The following is a 23,219-nucleotide window of genomic DNA, read 5'->3' as shown; positions in this document are numbered from 1 at the left end:
TAGAATAGAATTTTATTGGCCAAGTGTGATTGGACACACAAGGAATTTGTCTTGGTGCATATGCTCTCAGTGTACATAAAAGAAAAGATACGTTCATCAAGGTACAACTGTAGGAATTTAGCACCCACCCCCCTCCTAGAAGAATGAAATATTCTAGGAAATATTTTAAAAAGCAGAATATTATACCTTCCTGGATGAGAAATGGAGAAACATATTTTAAAGACAAAGGAGCTCCCTGCAACTTCCTGACTCCCCCCCCACCTTTGTCAATGGGCCATTAAAAGCCTCAGCTAAGCTCACTCATTCTCCCCGCCTTTGTCAATGGGCAATTAAGGCTTCAACCAAGCTCACTCAATCCCCCCATGATTTGCAACACAATACAACTGAAACTCACCACATGGCAAGGCTCAAGCAAGCTTGAGAGACAGCCAGCAAGGCTAGCTAAGACTCCCACCCCCTGCGAGTCTGACAACCAATCAGGATACTCTTCCTGTGCCCCAGAAAGTTCAAAGCTCAGAAAAAGCATAAAACCAGGGAGCACACAGGATCTCGGCCCCTTTTCTGTTCAGGATCTCAAGCCATGTGATCCTGACCACCATTAAACCATCTTTCCAAGCAGCCTCCACGTTTCCAGTGTCTTTGTCCCCACTTGGAACTGAACCCAGATGGATATTTCTTCCAACACAACATTTACAACACAATTGATGGTCAATATATCAATATAAATCATAAGGATGCCAGCAACAAGTTATAGTCATACAGTCATAAGTGGAAAGAGATTGGTGATGGGAACGATGAGAAGATTAATAGTAGTGCAGATTCAGTAAATAATCTGACAGTGTTGATGGAATTATTTGTTTAGCAGAGTGATGGCCTTCAGGAAAAAACTGTTCTTGTGTCTAGTTGTTCTGTTGTGCAGTGCTCTGTAGCGTCGTTTTGAGGGTAGGAGTTAATCTTATACATTACAATTAAGGTTGGAGTCACCTTTAAGTAGAGACGGATTCGATGATTGGAAAGAACATGAATATATTTATGCACACTCCTTATGCACGCCCCTTAATATATATTAAGGGGCGTGCATAAGTGCAGCTGCGTGCCTACCGTCCCTGTCCTAATATTCCTTTTTACTTACTCTTTTTATGTATCCAAATCATGTTTATACTTTTCCTGTTATCTTATATATGATTGACAAATCAATCAATCAATAAAAATATTTACTCTATATGTTTAAATGATTGTGATCGGTCCTAGAAGTGTCCATTGAAACACTGAATAATGAAGAATGAAGGATGAAATTTGAATATAAATAGATGTGAAGAGCTTCTGCCGAAAAAATGTTTCTAAAAGTAAAAAAAAAGCCTCTGATGATCGCGCAGCTCAGTTGGGATCGTCAAAACCCTTTAAAAGGATTTTTTTTTACAACCTCTTACAGCCGAAGAGATGGTAGAAAAAAATGCTTTTAACAGGTTCTGGCTATCAGGCAACTCAGCTGAGATCATCAGAACCCTTAAAAAGCTTTTCTTCCACTTTTAAAAATAAAAGAAAAAAGAAAAAAAAGTTGGCCGCGGCCACCCAGTCACATTAACACCACCACCACCAAGCCATGCCCACAGAACCGGTAGTAACAAATTTTACATTTCATCCCTGCTCTATAGGTCAAAGAGGAACTAGAAATCCTAGGTGCTTGTCTGAGCTCCCAGGTTTGGTTGAAGTTTGGACTGCTCTGAGATGATGCAATGACTGAAAAAAATGCTTAGGAGATTGTGCAATGTAGTGAGCTCTGCGTCTTCTGCTAAAATAATGGTAGTGAGTTAATCCTATTATGGTTTGGGGGGACAGAACAGATCATGTCCTCTTCTTCTTAATCCCATCACCCTGGAGCTGAAGGTCTTTTGTTTTGTAGATAAGCTGGCCCAGTCTTTCTTAATGGGGACCAAATATCTGCTGGGGGGGGCTATTAAGAGTGAGTCTGCTTCCTGCCTCTAAAAAAAAACATGATCTCCATTTCTCATTTAGGGAAATATAATATTCTAATATTCCTCAAAATATTTCATTCTTCTAGGAAGGGTGGGTTGGCTTCACACACAACCTTGGCGGTTATCTAGTCCAGCCCCCTGCTCAAGCAAGAGATCCTATCCCATTTCAGCTAAATGGCTGTCCAGTCTCTTCTTCAAAACCTCCAGTGATGAAGCAGCCACAATGTCTGAAGGCCAGCTGTTCCACTGGTTAATTGTCCTCACTGTTGGGAATTTTCTCTTTATCTCTAGGTTGCTTAACCTCCTTGATTAATTTCCATCCATTGCTTCTTGTTGTGCTTGGGAGAAGAGGTTGACTCCCTCTTCTTTATAGCAAGATATTGGAAGACTGCAATCATGTCACCCCTAGTCCTCCTTTTCTTTAAACTAGACATATCCAATTCCAGCAACCGTTCTTCGTATGTTCTAGCCTCCAGTCCCCTAATCATCTTGGTTGCTCTTCTCTGCACTCTTTCTAGAGTCTCCATATCTTTTTTACATCCTGGCAACCAAAACTGCATGCAGTATTCCAAGAGTTGCCTTACCAAGGCCTTATTAAACTGGCACTAACTCTTTTCATTAGACTAAGCATACCCAATTCCTGCAACCATTCTTTGTATGGTTGGTGGTGACCAAAACTGGATGCAGTATTCCAAGTGCCGTCTCACTAGGGCATTATAAAGTAATGTTAACACTTCCTGTGATCTTGATTCTAGCCCTCTGTTAATGCAGAAGGAAAGGGGAGGGGAGAGGAAAGGAAGGGAAGGGAAAGGAAGGGAAAGTAAAGGAAAAGTAAAGGAAGGGAAGGGAGGGGAAGGGAAGGGAAGGGAGAGGAGCAGGGAAAAGAGAGGGAGGGGAAGGGAAAGGAAAGGAAGAAAAATAGGAGGAGAGGGGAGGGGAGAGAAAGGGGAGGGGAAAGGAGAGGGAGAGGGAAAGGGAAGAGAAGGGAAGGGAAAGTAAAGGAAGGGAAGGGAGAGGAGAGGGGAAGAGAGAGGGAGGGGAAAGGAAAGGAAAGGAAAGGAAAGGAAAGGAAAGGAAAGGAAAGGAAAGGAAAGGAAAGGAAAGGAAAAAACAGGAGGAAGGGAGGGAGGGAGGAGAGAGGTGAAAGGGAAGTAAAGGAAGGGAAGGAGAGAGAGGAGAGGGAAGAGAGAGGGAGGAAGGAAAGAAAGGAAAGGAAGAAAAATAGGAGGAAAGGAAAGGGGAGGGAAGGGAAGGGGAGGGGAGGGGAGGGGAAAGGGGAGGGGAAGAGAGAGGGGAAGGGAAAGGAAAGGAAAGGAAAGGAAAGGAAAGGAAAGGAAAGGAAAGGAAAGGAAAGGAAAGGAAAGGAAAGGAAAGGAAAGGAAAAAACAGGAGGAAAGGAGAGGAGAGGAGAAGAGAGGGAAGGAAAGTAAAGGAAGGGAAGGGAGAGGAGAGGAGAGGAGAGAGAGGGGAAGGAAAGGAGGGAGAGGAAAGGAAGGGAAAGTAAAGGAAAAGTAAAGGAAGGGAAGGGAGGGGAAGGGAAGGGAAGGGAGAGGAGCAGGGAAAAGAGAGGGAGGGGAAGGGAAAGGAAAGGAAGAAAAATAGGAGGAGAGGGAGGAGAGAAAGGGAGGGAAAGGAGAGGAGAGGAAAGGAAGAGAAGGAAGGAAAGTAAAGGAAGGGAAGGAGAGGAGAGGGAAGAGAGAGGAGGGAAAGGAAAGGAAAGGAAAGGAAAGGAAAGGAAAGGAAAGGAAAGGAAAGGAAAGGAAAGGAAAGGAAAAAACAGGTGGAAAGGAGAGGGAGGGAGGAGAGAGGAGGAAGGGAAGTAAAGGAAGGGAAGGAGAGAGAGGAGAGGGAAGAGAGAGGAGGAAGGAAAGAAAGGAAAGGAAGAAAAATAGGAGGAAAGGAAAGGGGAGGGAAGGGAAGGGAGGGAGGGAGGGAAGGGAGGGAAGAGAGAGAGGGAAGGAAAGGAAAGGAAAGGAAAGGAAAGGAAAGGAAAGGAAAGGAAAGGAAAGGAAAGGAAAGGAAAGGAAAGGAAAGGAAAGGAAAAAACAGGAGGAAAGGAGAGGAGAGGAGAAGAGAGGGAGTGAAAGGGAAAGTAAAGGAAGGGAAGGAGAGGAGAGGAGAGGAGAGAGAGGAGGAAGGAAAGAAAGGAAAGGAAGAAAAATAGGAGGAAAGGAAAGGGGAGGGAAGGGAAGGGGAGGGGAGGGGAGGGGAAAGGGGAGGGGAAGGGAAGGGAAAGTAAAGAAAGGGAGGGGAGGGGAGAGGGGAAGAGAGAGGGGAAGGGAAAAGAAAGGAAAGGAAAGGAAAGGAAAGGAAAGGAAAGGAAAGGAAAAAGAAATTTTATCAAGAAGAGCTAAGGTATAACAGTCTATTTCTACACTATGAAAAGTTTTTTTTCTCTCTTTTTCTAAGCCAGGTTTTTAGGGCTAAATTATTCTTAAGGGGAATTTCCTGAATAACTAATAAAAGTTAGAGTTGTTAATGACTAAGCAACTGTCCTAAAGGATTGTGTTGCTCTAAAAAAACGAAAGGAAAGTGAAAGAGGTGGCAACAATGAAGTCCCTGTTTTATTTTCTTCCTTTGGATCTTAAAATCAAGTATGAAGTACACTAATTCCCCAGATTTTTTTAATATTAGCAAATACCATTTCTGCACTATTAAAGGTATTTTTTCTTTCTTTCTTTGTAAGCTAGGATTTTAGGCCTAAATTATTAAATTATTTTTAAACTAAGATTTAGGATTATTTTTTTTGATTCTAAGCTATATATTAGAATAACTTCCTTAAAAATAATTAAGATTTGCTAATGATTAAGTAGCAGTCATAAAGAATTGTCCAATGTCCTCGTTTTCTTTCATTTCAAGTTATTTGCCATTGTTAACATCAAAAAAAGAAAGGAAGTTAGTCATTTTGTAGAATAGAATAGAATAGAATAGAATAGAATAGAATTTTATTGGCCAAGTGTGATTGGACACACAAGGAATTTGTCTTGGTGCATATGCTCTCAGTGTACATAAGAGAGAAGGTACGTTCATCAAGGTACAACATTTACAACACAATTGATGGTCAATATATCAATATAAATCATAAGGATTACGAGCAACAAGTTACAGTCATACAGTCATAAGTGGAAAGAGATTGGCGATGGGAACGTTGAGAAGATTAATAGTAGTGCAGAGTCAGTAAATAGTTTGACAGTGTTGATGGAATTATTTGTTTAGCAGAGTGATGGCCTTTGGGGAAAAAAACTGTTCTTGTGTCTAGTTGTTCTGTTGTGCAGTGCTCTATAGCGTCGTTTTGAGGGCATGAGTTGAAACAGTTTATGTCCAGGATGTGAGGGGTCTGTAAATATTTTCACAGCCCTCTTCTTGATTCGTGCAGTATACAGGTCCTTAATGGAAGGCAGGTGGTAGCAATTATTTTTTCTGCAGTTCTAATGATCCTCTGAAGTCTGTGTCTTTCTTGTTGGGTTGCAGAACCGAACCAGACAGTTATAGAGGTGCAAATGACAGACTCAATAATTCCTCTGTAGAACTGAATCAGCAGCTCCTTGGGCAGTTTAGCTTACTGAGTTGGCGCAGAAAGAACATTCTTTGTTGTCCTTTTTTAATGATGTTTTTGATGTTGGCTGTCCATTTTAGATCTTGCGATATGATAGAACCTAGAAATTTGAAGGTTTCTACTGTTGATACTTTGTTGTCTAGTATTGTGAGAGGTGGAAGTATGGAAGGGTTTCTCCTATAGTCTACCACTATTTCTACGGTTTTGATTGTTTTGGTTGCACCACAAGGCTAGTCATTCGACCTCTCGTCTATATGCGGATTGTCAAGAGAAAAGTCCGGTTTTTTTTAATTAAAAAGGTTTTACAAAATTTCAACAAGTATCTCCCCTCCTTCCCCCTCTCCCTTCCCCCAAATTCCCCCCTTCTCCCCTCCCTCCTTTTCCCAACCCCCCCCCCAGACTTTCCAGAGCAAAATACAGGGTATAACAAACATCTAATCATAAGCTAATAATCATAAGCTAAACTTACGTTAACTATCCATAAACTCTCATCCTCACCTAGGACCTTAACTCTCCATTTACATACAGAGAAATATAAATATAATTCTTGCAGTCTGTTCATTCAAAAGCTATTTGATATTTCTTGGTCTGATATTTATTTTGAATGTAGTCAATCCATCTTCTCCATTCCACTATGTATCTTTCTTGTGAACAGTGTTTCAAATATGCTGAAATTTTTGCCATCTCTGCTAAATTTGCAACTTTTAATATCCATTCTTCAATCGTAGGCAGATGTTCCTTCTTCCAATATTGCGCTACCAATAGTCTGGCTGCTGATATTAAATTTAAAATCAATTTACTCTCTTTTATCGTACAATCCGAAATTATACCCAGTAAAAACAATTGTGGAATAAACTTTATCTTCTTTTTCAAAATATTTTGCATGACCCACCAAATTCTTATCCAAAACGGTTTGATTTTTTTTACAAGTCCACCATATATGATAATAAATAGCATCATCACAGTCACATCTCCAGCATTTAGCTCCGTTTTTCTTTAATGCTGTACAACTCTGTCTTAAAATCAAGTCTAAATTGCAATTCTCTATAATAATAATAATACCGCAGACTTTTCAGGTTAACAATCGTTTCCTATTAGCAAACACTGAGAATGGACACAGCCTTCATTAATCGGACATCTTTGACTACAAAGCCCATCACCACCACCCCACAACCTAGGGACGGCTGATGGGAAATGTAGTCCAAGCAAGGCTTCCAGGCCTACCATTTAGGATATTTCAAAGCGGTTACTTTTCAAGGGGGAAAAAAAATTGTTGGAACGAACCCTGTCCATTTGGAGAACAACCTCAAGACCGTCTGGATAATTTACCGCAAAATTTACGACATAATTATCCGAATGTATAAGAAGGAGGTCAGGGAGGCCTATATTTATTTCTCTAAGTTCATTATTTTTTACAGATAGGTTTCCGAAGGCCTGAACGCTATCATTTGTCACCGGTAGATTAATTCTAATGTGAAAGTTAGATACTGTGGCTTGCAATAAATATGTCGAATTTAGTTTCCCCATAGACCGGGTGAGATGGGCTACACTAAAAATTGACTGCCACAAGGTCATTTGGGAAGGGCTCCCCTCTATGGATGAAGTTTGCAGTCCTAATGATGGCTCTTAGAAGCATAGGGCTGGAAAGGACCTTGGTGTACCATCCCAGACAAATGGTTTTCCAGTCATTTCTGGAAAACCTCCAATGATGGAGCACCCACAATCCCGGGAGCCAAGCTATTTCATGGGTTGGTTGTTCTGATTATCACCATCGCCTAGTGATTGGCCCAAAGTCAGCCAACCATGTTTCACGGTTAAGGAGGAAGTAGAACTCAACATCGCCTAGTGATTGGCCCAAAGTCAGCCAACCATCTTTCCTGGTTAAAGAGGAACTAGAACTCGCCATTACATAGTGATTGGCCCAAACTAAACCAACCATCTTTCACGGTTAAGGTGAAACTAGAACTCACCACCGCCTAGTGATTGGTCCAAAGTCAGCCAACCATCTTTCACGGTTAAGCTGGAACTAGAATTCACCATCGCCTAGTGATTGGTCCAAAGTCAGCCAACCATCTTTCACAGTTAAGGAGGAACTAGAACTCACCATCGCCTAGTGATTGGCCCAAAGTCAGCCAACCATCTTTCACAGTTAAGGAGGAACTAGAACTCACCATCCCCTAGTGATTGGTCCAAAGTCAGCCAACCATCTTTCACAGTTAAGGAGGAACTAAAACTCACCATCACCTAGTGATTGGCCCAAAGCCAACCAACCATCCTTCATGGTTACAGCAGGGTGAGAACTCACCATCTCCTGCATCCAAGCTGGTGCTTTAAAGCCTGGACCAAATTAGTTCTCTTCTGCTTTTTATTAGTTTGTGTTAGTTTTTATGCGTCTTGCAAAACTTCAATAAAATCTGTTTTAGAAAGCGTTGATGTTATAAAGATATATTGAGATGATGGTTTTGTGGAGACTCCCCCTACCTCCCTCCGATATGTATCAAAGCTTTGATACCTGGTTCCCTTTGCATATCATAAATCTTCACGGCCCAGAATGATTAAACTCAAACAGCTGCCCGATAATGACAGAGAAAATAAGGAGCGGAGACAACAATGGCCTTCAGACTTAATGCTACCAATTACAGAAATAGGCAGGCCCCTGTAAAAATTGTTATTATTACATTTAAAATGGCTACCACCGGTGGCTCTGCACCATAAATTCCATAATGCAATTAATTCTTTATCTTTCCTAATCTGCTTAGAGAGATGATTAAAGTTTCCCTGCTACCACATAAAAAGCCAATCATCCCATTTATTAAAATATCTGTAGGATTGTTATAAATGACGCACCTTATTTCATACTTAATTGCTGCCTGCATCTATTTGCCAGGTGTTATGTATTTGGAGGGTAGTGGGGGCTTTAGAAAGGAAGAGGAAAACAACCAAGGATTTTAATTGTATCATTATCTTCAATTTGCAGAAGATAATTTAGCTTCTCGCAGGAGAGCTTGGATGCCTGTGTTTTTTTTAGAAAACCAAAATAAAATAAACCCTCAGGTTGGGTACCTCAGTCCTTAGAAGATTGTCATGCTTTCTCAGAAGTAGGTGCAACTGATTTTTAAGGCTGAGATTTGCATATTTACAAAGCCCAGCCTTTGGTTTTTGGGATAAACAACATTATGCAAAATGAGCCAGAAAGAGAGAACCCTAGTCAGATAAATTAAAGGCTAAGAAAAATAAATATTGTTAATTTGGGGTTGCATCAACGCCGTTCCGTATACATTTCTAGGTCTTAATTATCTCTGTAAACCGCTGGGTTTCCAGAACTGAAATATGATTCCATATATTAAATATGCATGTATGTATTTCTGCATGTATGTGTGTAATCAGCATTCTAATTAACACTTCTATAATTAACTTCCTTTTCTCCAGGTTCTCTTCAGAATATCCCCAAGTCTTTGCCTTATACTACGTGTCAATTTCATCAATAATTCCAACCAGGTGAAATTGACATTTTCTGTCAATTCCACTGACAAGGGTGTTTAAAATGGGAATCAATGGGAGTTCCAACCAGCAGCAACACTGGTTCATTGTGTAGATTTCTATCTGAAATGTCTTAAAAGGGAAGTGGAAATGGACTTTAAACTCAACAGCATGGCTGGCTGGGGAATTCTGGGAGTAGAAGTCCACAATAGCACTAAGACCACTTCACAGTGCTTTACAGCCCTCTCTAAGCGGTTTATAGAGTCAGCCTCTTGCCCCCAACAATCTGGGTCCTCATTTTACCCACCTCGGAAGGATGGAAGGCTGAGTCAACCTTGAGCCTGGTGAGATTCGAATTGCCAGCAGTCAGCAGAATTAGAGAGTCAAGCTATTCTCCAAAGCACCTGAAGGCAGGACAAGAAGCGATGGATGGAAACTAATCAAGGAGAGAAGCAACTTAGAAGTAAAGAGAAATTTCCTGACAGTGAGAACAATTAATCAGTGGAACAACTTGCCTCCAGAAGTTGTGAATGCTCCAAAACCGGAAGTTTTTAAGAAGAGATTGTATAACTATTTGTCTGAAATGGTATAGGGTTTCCTGCTTGAGCAGGGGGTTGGACTAGAAGACCTCCAAGGTCCCTTCCAACTCTGCAATTCTATTCTTCAATTCTATTCTATAGATACATGCCAATTGCCCAGTGCCTGAAACCAGTGGTTCAGGTCAATGTAAGGAATGCTGCAATGGTCATAAGTTGGAGGATAAGTCATAAGTTGCTTTTTTTTCAATGCCTTTGTAATTTTGAACAGTGGCAAAACGAGTGATTATACGTTGAGGAGTACCTATGTTTAATAATTGACAATTGTTTTCTTTTGTGCTAAGCAGAAGTGATTAAGAATTTGGAGAACTCCGAGCTGGAGTCGGAAGACAGGGTTGAATGAATAAATGATATTTTAATATCTTCACCTGAAAGTTATGTCGGTGATGGAAAAGCCTTAGTACCTCTGGAGTATTGCAAGTTTGCCCATATTTTTTTTCCCCCCAGCTTTATTAAACATACCAACCCTAAGAGGAATTCATTAATGCACGCAAAACTATTGCTGCCATCGGAGAGAAATGGGCTTTGCATAAATTGAAGACCGAGAAATTGAAGTACAAAGGATAGGTCCGATTTAAGAAACTCTTCATGCAACTGGAAGCGGCGTTCAGAGGCCAAGTTGAGAAATCCCAAAGCCCTTTTATTCGTGTCTCTGGGCTCTTGAATCCCTACGACAAAACTTCTCCTTGGCTGCAATCCTAATATCCATCTATTTCTGCAGGTTGTTTCATAGAACCTAGAACTAGAATAACAGAGTTGGAGGGGACCCTGGAGGTCTTCTAGTCCAACCCACTGCTCAAGTAGGAGACCCTGTACCATTCTGGACAAATGTCTGTCCAATATCTTGTTTAAAACTTCTGAAGGCAAGCCTTACCATGGATTAATTGTTCTCCCCATCAGAAAATTCTTCCTTAGTTCTATTTTACTTCTCTCCCTGATTAGTTTCCATCCATTGCTTCTTGTCCTGTCTTCAGGTGCTTCAGCGAAGTTGACCCACTCCTCTCTGTGGCAGCCCCTCAAATATTGGAGCAGTGCTATCATGTCTCCCCTGGTCCTTCTCTTCACTAGACTAGCCAGGCCCAATTCCTGCAACCGTTCATCGTATGTTTTAGCCTCCAGGCCCCTCATCATCCTGGTTGCTCTTCTCTGCACTTTTTCCAGAGTCTCAACCAGAGAATGGGTTTCAGCAGGTTCTTACCAGTTCTGGAGAACCAGTAGCGGAAATTTTGAGTAGTTTGGAGAACCTTTAGTAAAAATTCTGACTGCCACCCCCCCCATCTATTGTCTGCCTCCTGAGCCCCAGCTGATCGAGAGGAAATGGGGATTTTGCAGTAACCTTTCCCTGCCACGCCCACCAAACCATGCCCACCAAACCGTGCCAAACCCACCAAGCCACTCCCACAGAACCGGTAGCAAAAAAAATCGAATCCCATCACTTCTTTGGTGATTCTTTGCAAAAACTGACCTCAAGTCTCCTCTTCCATACAGGTAGAACATAATTTTCTTTCTTTTTCTTTCTTTCTTTCTTCCTTCCTTCCTTCCTTCCTTTCTTTCTTTCTTTCTTTCTCTCTTTCTCTAGCTAGCTAGCTGTCTGTCTGTCTCTATCTCTACCTTCTATATCTATCTACTATAGCTAGCTAGCTCTATCTATATCTCTCTACTATCTCTCTACTAATCTATCTATCTCTACTTCTATCTATCTCTAGCTTCTATCTATCTCTAGCTATTATCTATCTATCTATCTATCTATCTATCTATCTATCTATCTATCCATCCATCCATCCATCTATCTCTAGCTTCTATCTATCTCTAGCTACTTTTATCTATGTATCCATCTGTCTGTTTGTCTGTCTGTCTGTCTGTCTATCTATCTATCTATCTGTCTGTCTATTTATCTATTATCTATTATCTATTATCTATTATCTATTATCTATTATCTATTATCTATTATCTCTAGATTCTATCTATCTATCTATCTATCTCTATTCTCTATCTACTAATCTATCTAGCTTCTATCTATATCTATTATCTGTCTATCTGTCTGTCTGTCTGTCTGTCTGTCTGTCTATCTATCTATCTATCTATCTTTCTTTCTTTCTGTCTATCTATCTATCTCGCTAGCTAGCTAGCTAGCTTCTATCTATCTCTAGTTACTTTTATCTATCTATCTATCTGTCTGTCTGTCTGTGTCTGTCTGTCTGTCTATTTATCTATTTATCTCTAGATTCTATCTATCTCTAGCTACTTTTATCTATATCTATCTATCTATCTATCTATCTATCTATCTATCTATCTATCTATCTATCTATCTATCTATCTATATCTCTCTACTATCTATCTACTAATCTAGCTAGCTAGCTAGCTAGCTTCTAGCTATAGCTATTATCTATCTGTCTGTCTGTTTATCTGTCTGTCTATCTATCTATCTCTAGCTTCTATCTAGCTACTTCTATCTATCTATCTATCTATCTATCTATCTATCTATCTATCTATCTCTATCTACTTATCTATATCTCTCTACTATCTATCTACTAATCTATCTATCTCTAGCTTCTATCTATCTCTATCTATTATCTATCTATCTATCTATCTATCTATCTATCTATCTATCTCTATCTACTTATCTATATCTCTCTACTATCTATCTACTAATCTATCTATCTCTAGCTTCTATCTATCTCTATCTATTATCTATCTATCTATCTATCTATCTATCTATCTATCTATCTATCTATCTATCTATCTATCTATCTATCTATCTATCTATCTATCCATCCTATCTATATTACTATTTTTACAAATAACTCAAGGCAGGGAGCATATCCAACACATCACGTCCCTCCTATTTGTCACACAACAACCCTGTGAGGTGAGTTGGGCTGAGAGAGACCAGACATTCCAGGATTCTGCCTGAGAAGAAGAAACAGGTTGCCTTGAGCATGACTTGGCTTGGATAGTTAACTTTTAAAACTTTCACTACTTTAACAGAATAACGGAATTGGAAGGGGCCTTGGAGGTCTTCTAGTCCAACCCCCTGCTCAGACAGGAAGCCTATTTCAGACAACTGGTTGCCCAATCTCTTCTTAAAATATTCCAGTGATGGAGCACCCACAATGTCTGGAGGCAAGCTCTTCCACTGGTTGATTGCTCTCATTGTTAGGAGGTTTCTCCTTAGTTCTGTTTTGCTTCTCTCCTTGCTTAATTTCCATCCATTGCTTCTTGTCCTGCCCTCGGGTGCTTTGGAGAATAGATTGACCCTCTCTTCTTTGGGGCAGCCCCTCAAATACTGCAACCCTGCTATCAAGTCTCCCCTCCTCCTTCTTTTCACTCGACTAGATGTACCCAATTCTTACAGCCGTTCGTCATAGGTTTTAGCTTCTAGCTTTACAAGCATGGAAAGGAAGTTCTGCGTTTGATGTGCAGAAGGTGTTTCTCAAGGCCTGCCCCTCATGATTCCAGAGATATTAAATAACCATCAAGATTAGTAGCCATCTAAATTCATGGGCATCATCACCACATCGGATCGTCGCAAAGTTCCACAGTTTAATTAAACGTTGTGGGAAAATGAGCACTTTTATTGGACTTGAAATTTCTCTCATTTCATTTTAATGGATGGCGACTCACTCTTCCAACCGTGTGAGAACAGGGGAAAAAACACGTCTCGCTATTTACACATTTCAGTCCGAGAGTTTCTGTCTGCCTCCATCCCGGTCTGGTAGAGACCCAGATAACCTCGGAGAAACGGCCGGATGGCAATTAGCAAAATAGTATTTAATCCAAGACGGGGAGAAAAACATTAGAAAGAAATACCGACCGAAGATAATTTGACTAGAAAAGTCTTGGAATGTGCAGAAATGGATAAGCGTACAAAGGAGATTACGAGAAAAAGAGGAAACAGAATATTACTGTATTTTTCGGAGTATAAGACGCACCTTAGTTTTTGGGGAGGAAAATAAGAAAAAAGTTGATTGGCAGGTGGGTCGGCCTCCCGGAATACCCCCAATCAGCTGTTCCCAGAGGTGAATTTTAGCAACAGGTTCCTTGGTTGTGAGCTCTGCGCCTTGCTTTTTTTTTTTTTTCTGCCTCTGAAATTCCGTTTCAGAAAAAAACTTTTTTCTGCCTCTGAAAGCCTCTGAAACAGAGCTTCAGAAAAAAAAGCCTCTGAAACTCTGTTTGGAGGCTTCTTTTCTGAAGTTCTGTTTGGGGCTTTTTTTTTTCCGAAGCTCCGTTTGGGCCTTTTTTTTCTGAAGCTTCGTTTCTTTTTCTTTTTTAGTAAAAAAGTTTTATTTTTACAATCATGTCAAACAATTCATTCAATGTACAGTTAAATACATTTAGTCGGGCTTGCCCAGTCACCACCCCCCTTTTTAACACTCCCCTCTTCTACCTTCTTTTACTATCCAAACCTTCCTCTCCTTCTCTTATCTACATCCTCTCCTCCCTCCACCCTACACCTTCCTTCTCCCTCTTCTACCCCTCTTCCTTCCTCTTCTCCTCTTTCCTACCTCCTACTCTCTCCTCTTTTCTCCCTCCCCACCGTTCTAAAATGGTAACTGGGCAGACCCGACCCTACATTAATTATATTTATACATCTTCATTTCTGATGCTTTTTTCAGCCTCTGAAACCTCCGTTTGAGAAGCTGGGTGGGGCTACATTTGGAGTATAAGACCCACCCAGATTTTCATCCTCTTTTGGAGTGGAAAAAGGTGCATCTTATACTCTGAAAAATATGGTATGTAGTATGGGAAAAATGGGACAAATGGCTAGAGGAGAGGGATAAAAGGCAAGAAAAGATCAAATAATGGAAGATATAGGAGTCGAAATGTAACAACAAATAAGAGGAAACTGACACACACTTCACGGCGGTAGCACTCAAAAACATTAAGACACCCCCGAAAATAAACCTGAGTGCTTATTTCGGGGCTCTATCCTGAACTCCCATTTTTACTGACCTTCCGCCAGGATGCCAAAATCAGGTCCTGTTTGTGACTCACAGTTCAAATCCACCGTGTGGGTTGAAAGTTAACACCCATTTCTTTATACCGCCTTACACTGCACCGTTCTGAAATCCATTATTCTATTGTGGAAAGGTCTTATTAGAGCTCTTTGTAAACTTTTAAAGGTCTTTGCCTCATCATGATTATTGTCATCATCAACAACAACCACCTTCAAAAGTTTTGCACAATCAGTGAATTTAGCCGAACTTGGTGCTTGCTCCTGACTTCAGATTTTATATGAACATACAAAGAGATATGGGCCCTCATGGCACATCTCTCTAGTCCAGATATTAAGGGGGATCCTTGGTGTTCTCTGAACTTACTTCTTTTCTTGAAGATGTACCCTATCTAGGTAACTTCATCAGTGCACTGAGGCAAAGAAACAGAGACAGAGATATAATGAAAGAGAAAGAGAGAGAGAGAGAGAGAGAGAGAGAGAGGAAGGAAGGAAGGAAGGAAGGAAGGAAGGAAGGAAGGAAGGAAGGAAAGAAAGAAAGAAAGAAAGAAAGAGAAAAAATGAGGGAGAAAAAGAGAGGGAGAAAGAAAAGAAAGAAGGCGAGAGGAATGAAGGAAAGAAGGAAGAAAAAATGGGAGAAAGAAAATGAGAGAGAAAGAAAAAGAAAACAAAAAGAAAGGAGGAAGGAAGGAAGGAAAAGAAAGAAAGAGAAAAGAGGAAGGAAGGAAGGAAGGAAGGAAGGAAAGAAGGAAGGAAGGAGAAAAAGAGAAAAAGATTGGGTATCCCCAAACCTTGCAAAGAAATAGACACAACTAAAGATTATTGACCAAAAACAATTTCACCATTCGGAAGAGAGAAATGTTCTTCTCTTAGGTTAAGTACCCAGCAGGTTTATCTGTCACACATGAGGTTTGAACGTCGATACAAATATTCGATTAGGATGAGATAAAAGGCCAAGCACCTTCAAGACCCTTCAGGCAATTGAAATGGGCAGCTGACTCCATTCTTCTTCGTGTTCCCCTTCCACATTAAAGAGAATTGTTCAAGTGAAAAGAGGGAAGGGCATTTTTGAGGGGCGCTGAGAGGTTGGAAGAAAGGTTTCGCAATAAATACCATATAGCCATGATGGCAGACCCATGGCACGCATGCTGGAATTGGCACACAGACCCATCGTTCTGCGCACGCAATCTGGGTTCCGGTGCACTGGCCACCTGGTATTTATTTATTTATTTATTTATTTATTTATTTATTTATTTATTTATTTATTTATTTATTTATTTATTTATTTATTTATTTATTTATTTATTTATTATTTTAAATAATAATTTATTAAATAAAATAACTTATTATTATTTAAAGCTACAGACATGTTTTGACTGCACTGATTGGAATATTTTTAAAGATACCTCTGCAGAGTCTGTCATTTGCACCTCTATAACTGTCTGGTTCGGTTCTGCAACCCAACAAGAAAAACACAGACTTCAGAGGATCATTAGAACTGCAGAAAAAATAATTGCTACCAACCTGCCTTCCATTGAGGACCTGTATACTGCACGAATCAAGAAGAGGGCCGTGAAAATATTTACAGACTCCTCGCATCCTGGACATAAACTGTTTCAACTCCTACCCTCAAAACGACGCTATAGAGCACTGCACACCAGAACAGCTAGACACAAGAACAGTTTTTTCCCGAAGGCCATCACTCTGCTAAACAAATAATTCCCTCAACACTGTCAAACTATTTACTGAATCTGCACTACTATTAATCTTCTCATCGTTCCCATCACCAATCTCTTTCCATTTATGACTGTATGACTGTAACTTTGTTGCTGGTAATCCTTATGATTTATATTGATATATTGACCATCAATTGTGTTGTAAATGTTGTACCTTGATGAACGTATCTTTTCTTTTATGTACACTGAGAGCATATGCACCAAGACAAATTCCTTGTGTGTCCAATCACACTTGGCCAATAAAAAATTCTATTCTATTCTATTCTGTTCTAATTTCTATACCGCCCTTCTCCCAAAGGACTCAGGGCGGTTTACAGCCAGGTAAAACGACAGATACAAAAAATTAAAAACGAATTTAAAAAACTAATTCAAATTTGGCTAAGAGCATTAAACTCTAATAAACCCCCCCCAATTAAAAACTATTAGGCCAGTCTTGCACGATGGAACAAAAACGTCTTCAGCTCGCGTCGGAAGGTCCGGAGGTCGGAGAGTCGGCGTATCCCTGGAGGCAGCTCATTCCAGAGGGGCAGGAGCCCCCGCGGAGAAGGCCCTCCCCCTGGGGGTCACCAGCCGACATTGTCTGACCGACGGCACCCTGAGGAGACCCTCCCTATGGGAGCGCACTGGTCGATGGGAGGCCACTGGTAGCAGCAGGCGGTCCCGTAAATAACCCGGTTATGCAGAAGCACTGAAAATTGGAAGAGCAGCATGTGCGCCAAGGGTGGGTTCCAAATGTTTTTGACTACCAGTTCTGTGGGCATGGCTTATTTTGTGGGTGCGGCTTCCTGGTCATGTGACTGTGCGTGCATGGCTTCCTGGTCATGTGACTGTGCGTGCGTGGCTTCCTGGTCATGTGACTGCGTGCATGGCTTCCTGGTCATGTGTCTAGACGTGCATGGCTTCCTGGTCATGTGACTGGGCGTGCATGGCTTCCTGGTCATGTGACTGGGCGTGCGTGGGTTCCTGGTCATGTGACTGGGTGGATGTGGCTTCCTAGTCATGTGACTCACTGGGAATGTGTTCTTGTGCACACCGGGAAGATGATCTTCCGTTTTCTGGTACATGCATGTGCACTGGCCAGGTGGTCTTCGTGCGCACATGCGTGTCGGAAACTGGAAGACCAGGTGGCTGGTGCAACGCACAAAACCAGAAAATCATCTTCCCGGTGTGCGCAGGCTCATCTTCCAGTTTCCAGCCTGCACGCACAAGCTCCCGTTTCAGACTTCGGTGCCAAAAAGGTTCTCAAACACTGCCATATCGTGACTTTAATACAGGGGTGAAATGTAAAATTTGTTGCTACCGGTTCTGTGGACATGGCTTGGTGGGCATGGCTTGGTGGGGGGGGTGTCACGTGACTGGGTGGGCATCGCCAACTTTTTTTTTTTAACTTTTTTAAAGCAGTTTTTAAAATACCGGTTCAGGCGAATAGGTAATAAAAAATGCTTTTAAAAAGCAAAGAAAAGATTCTGACAATCACAGCTGTGCTGCGTGAGCTTCGGAAACCTTTTTTTTTTTTTACCTTTTTAAAGTATTTTTTACTACAGGTTCGCCCAAACTGGTAGTTTTTATCACTACCGGTTTGCCTAAACCGGAACAAACCAATAGCGTTTCACCCCAGCTTTAACACCCTAAAAACTGCAGTTTCACCAAATCTGTCACAAATACTCTTCACCACAGCTAAACTAAAGGCGAGAGAAAGATACATTTGGAATACAAAGCTATCATTTATAGTCCATTTGTTTGGACCCTCGTTTTCAGTTTTTGTTCTTTTTTTTAAAAAAAATTAATTTTTATTTTTTTTTGGGAATTTATATCCCGCCCTTCTCTGGAGACTCAGGGCGGCTTACACTATATCAAGCAATAGTCTTCATCCGTTTGTATATTATATACAAAGTCAACTTTTATTGCCCCCAACAATCTGGGTCCTCATTTTACCTACCTTATAAAGGATGGAAGGCTGAGTCAACCTTGGGCCTGGTGGGACTTGAACTTGCAATAATTGCAAGCAGCTGCTGTTAATAGCAGACTGCATTAGTCTGTTGAGCCACCAGAGGCTCTAATCTATGACAACCCCTGTTTCTCTTCTTTTTGTCCCATGCCTGCTGAGTTTACCAAGTTCATTTTGCCGAGAGATTCCATCAAAGCAGGGGTGAAATGTAAAATTTGTTACTACTGGTTCTGTGGGCGTGGCTTGGTGGGGTGATAATGTGCCTGGGTGGGTGTGATCAACTTTTTTTTTTTTTTACTTTTAAAAGCATTTAAAAATAAAACCTCTTCAGCCGAAGAGGTTGTTGAAAAAATAGAATAGAATAGAATAGAATAGTAAAATACAGACTAGAACAGAACAGAACAGAATAGAATAGAATAGAATAGAATAGAATAGAATAGAATAGAATAGAATAGAATAATAAAATATAGCATAGCATAGCATAGCGTAGAATAGGACTGGAAGGCACCTTGGAGGTCTTCTAGTCCAGCCCCCTGCCCAAGCAAGAGACCCTATACCATTTCAAACAAGTGATTATCCACTCTCTTCTTAAAAATTTTCAGTGCTGAAGCACCCACAACGTCTGGAGGCAAGTTGTTCCACTAGTTAATTGTTCTCACTGTTAGGAATTTTCTCCTGAATTCCAAGTTGCTTCTCTCCTTGATTATAATAATAAGGGAAACAATCGTTTCCATCCATTGTTTCTTGTCCTGCCCTCTGGTGCTTTGGAAAATAAATTGACTCTCTCCTCTTTGTAGCAGTCTCTCAAATACTGCAGTACTGCTATCATGTCCCCCCTCCCTCCACCAGTCCTTCTTTTACTCTGTTATTCTAGTAAGATGCATTTCAACCAAACCAGCTTTGGAACAGAGGTGGTGTTTCCCCCCCCCCCCCCCAGTATGTTTCTCTCTTCTGACTTTCTCAGAAGAATGACTAACACAGGTTAACACACTGGTAAATTCCGCTCGGTATATGTAATTAAATGCCACTCTGCAAACAGCTGATGGACAGCAAAACAGAGGCAAGAAGGACGGAGGCGAAAGAACATTGAGTATATCAATCGGCTGAAAACGCATCGCCCTTAAAGAGTTATTAATGAATTGCCCGGCTATTAGGCTGAGGTTGATAAGGACTGGGGAATATAAAATAACTGAGCAGGGATGGGTTTTCAGTGGGTGCAAATCGACAAGCAAAGCTGGCTGGGGAATTCTGGGAGTTGAAGTCCTCCAGGCTTAAAGTTGCCAAGGTTGGAGACCCCCTGGCCCAGAGGATCACTGGTTGCCCTCTCCCCTCTTTGGAAGAGCTTGATAGCTCCCGTTGCCTTAAGAAAGTTCAAAACATTCTTAAAGATCCATCTCATCCTGGATCTTACCCATTTTTTGAACTCTTACCATCTGGCAGACGGTACAGGGCAATAAAAACAAGGACAAATAGGCAGGAGCTTTAATGAATTCTACTATATAGTGCAATAATCAGGTTCGCCTGATTTGCCAGGTGCGTCCCTTCTTAGACCGGGATGCCCTATGCACGGTCACTCATGCCCTTGTTACCTCCCGTCTGGACTACTGTAATGCTCTCTACATGGGGCTCCCCTTGAAGAGCATCCGGAGGCTTCAGCTGGTCCAGAATGCAGCCGCGTGGGTGATAGAGGGAGCAAGTCACGGCTCCCATATAACACCACTCCTGCGTCGGCTGCACTGGCTTCCGGTGATCTTCCGGGTGCAATTCAAGGTATTGGTTACCACCTTTAAAGCGTTCCATGGCATGGGACCTGGTTATTTATGGGACCACCTGCTGCGACCGACAGCCTCCCAGCAACCAGTGCGCTCCCACATAGTGGGCCTCCTTGGGGTTCCGTCGGCTAGACAATGTCGGCTGGTGACCCCCAGGGGGAGAGCCTTCTCTGTGGGGGCTCCAACCCTCTGGAACAAATTACCACTGGGCATTCGCCAACTCCCTGATCTCCGGACTTTCCGACGCGAGCTGAAAACATGGCTGTTTCATCGCGCAGGACTGGCCTGATAGTTTTAATTGGGAATTTTAAAATGGGTTTTAATTGGAGTTAGCCTAAATTTAAATATTTCATTTTAAATTTATTTTAATGTTTGTATTATTGTTTTTTTATAAGGCTGTAAACCTCCCTGAGTCCTTCGGGAGAAGGGCGGTCTAGAAATATAAATAATAAATAAATAAATAAATAAAAAAAAAAATGAATGTAATATCAGGGGTTTTCAATTCAATTGTATAGAATGCGAATGATCGGTGTTTGTGTTTTTATTTTTATAGTTATAATGGACACTGAAGATGGCGTTTAATTTCGTTGTAAGAGGTGCAATGACAATAAAGTAAAGTAAACGTAACTGTTTAATTAACTGTTTAAACTAAACATAATAACAGAGTTGGAAAGGACCTTGGAGGCCTTCTAGTCCAACCCCCTGCCCAGGCAGGAAACCCTACAGACATCTCAGTCAGATGGTTATCCAACATCTTCTTAAAAATTTCCAGTGTTGGAGCATTCACAATTTCTGCAAGCAAGTTGTTCTACTGATTAATTGTTCTAACTGTCGGGAAATTTCTCCTTAGTTCTAAGTTGCTTAACTGTTTAGTTTACTTTATTATCATTGCACCTCATACAACAAAATTAAATGCCATCTTCAGTGTCCATTATAACTATAAAGATAAAAACACAAACACCGTTCCTTCGCATTCTGTAGAAAATTCTGTAGAAACACCTTGGCTGCAGATCGAAAACGATAAAGGGAGTTCAAAAAGTTATCAACCCGAAGCAGAAGGAAAATGATTTCGTCTTGTTTTCTTCCTAGCACATTTAGTCCTTGACTTACAACCACTCGTTTAGTGACCATTCGAAGTGACCAAGGCACTGGAGAAAGTGATTTATATGAACCGTTTTTTCACGCTTTGGAGTAAGAGCCAACTTTATACATGGGCATTGCATTTTTCTTTTGAATTTTGCCAAGCAACTTTGCCTTCTAGAGGTTTAGTCCTTGACTTGCAACCAGACTGGGCGGCAGAATTTCAGTCATTAAGCGATGCGATCATTAAGCAAATCATCATGCAACTGGATCCGATCTGATGACCAGTTTTACAGCGGCCGTTGAGCAAGTCGCATGGTTGTTAACTGAATCTCACGTTCGTTCCACAAATCTGGCTTTGGTGAGAAAATATGAGCCAGATCTGGCAACTGACTCATATTTATGACGGTCACAGCATCCTGTGATTTCCTTCCAACAAGCAAAATCAATAGGGAAAGCTAGAATCTCTTAACAACTGTGTTACTTCATAACTGCACTGATTCGTTTAATGACGGTGGCAAGAAAGGTCTTAAAATAGGGCAAAACTCATTTAACAACTGTCTTGCTTAGCAACAGAAGTTTTGGGTTCAATTGTGATCATAAGTCGAGGATTGCCTGTACTGGAAAGATCTAAAAGTCCACGATGGGGACAATGGAGAAAAACCTATCTATCTCAGTGATGGCTAACCATTTTTTCCTCGGGTACTATTGCGCATGCCCACACCCAAAATGCAATGCCCACACGCTGCCCCACCCCCCCTGCGCAGGTGCACGCGACCCCCCCATTCCCCGTTTTGGGCCTAGCAGGCCTCCCTTAAGCCTCCAGAGGCTGGAAACAGCCTCCTCTGACCCTCCACTGCACGTTTCCAGACTTCCGGTATGTCCGGGAGGCCTGTTTTTCGCCCTCCCCTGGCTCCAGAGGCTTTCCTGGAGCCTCCAAGAGGGCAAAAAAGGCCTCCCCCGGCCCTCTAGAGGCCCTCTGGAGGCCAGAAACGGCCCATTTCCAGACTTCCGATACTTCCGGGAGGCCTGTTTTTCACCCTCCCCAGGCTCCTGAGGCTTTTCTGGAGCCTCCAAGTGGGTGGAAAAAGGCCTCCCTCGGCTCTCTGGAGGCCCACCGGAGGCAGCAAACAGCCCATTTCTGGACTTCTGGTATGTCCGGGAGGCCTGTTTTTTGCCCTCCCCTGGCTCCAGAGGCTTTCCTGGAGCCTCCAAGTGGGTGAAAAAGACCTCCTCCAGCCCTCTGGAGGCCCACCGGAGGCCAGAAATGGCCTGTTTCCGGACTTCCGGTAGGCCATTATTCATCCTCCCAGAGCCTCTGCATAAGCCCTGTACTTACCTGGCATCCAAAACGGGCTGCGTGGAGACTCCTGGGAGGGGAGGGGTGGCAAGGGCATGTGCATGCCTTTCCCGCATGCATGGTAGAGACCCGAAAATCAGCTGGCTGGCAGGAGGCGCGCACACGTGCGCGGTGAAGCTGGCCTAGGGCGACGGCTCGCGTGCCCGCAGAAATGGCTCCACCTGCCACCTGTGGCACGCGCGCCATAGCTTCGCCATCACACACCTATCTGGTCAGTAAAATTCAGCATGGATTTGATCACCTATCGCTTGTCAATCATTCCATCAGTTATTGGAAGATTGCAAAGCCCTGGAGGGACACATGTGCAATGAAAAACAAGTCGTTCTCTCTCTCACACAAGCATACACACACACACAGAAAGACACACAAACACGAACCCTTGTCTGTCTCATTACTGCATAATTATAACCCTTTCAATGAAAATTTCACCAAATGCTTCTCTTTCGAAAGCCTCTTTCAATTATTCGTCAGACACCAGAAAAGCAGGAAATGTTTCCAATGATTCAGACACAGACTCAAATAAAGAGGGGTGTTTTTTTTCCCCTGTTAATTGTCATTAAAATAGTCTGTATAGTTAATAGATACTCTGACCTATATTATTTTTTCTCTTTTTTATCTGAATAAATGCTTTTCAAAATAGGAAAGAAAGTGACTTTGATCTTAGTGACGAAGGCATCAGACTTGAAATCAGGAGATGGGGAGTTCTAGTCTTGCCTTAGGCATGAAAGCTGGCTGGGTGATTGTGGGCCAATCATCAGCAG

This window comes from Ahaetulla prasina, chromosome 3, assembly GCF_028640845.1.
Source record: "Ahaetulla prasina isolate Xishuangbanna chromosome 3, ASM2864084v1, whole genome shotgun sequence".
NCBI classification, from domain to species: Eukaryota; Metazoa; Chordata; class Lepidosauria; order Squamata; family Colubridae; genus Ahaetulla; species Ahaetulla prasina.
Note: the sequence above shows the minus strand (reverse complement) of the source record.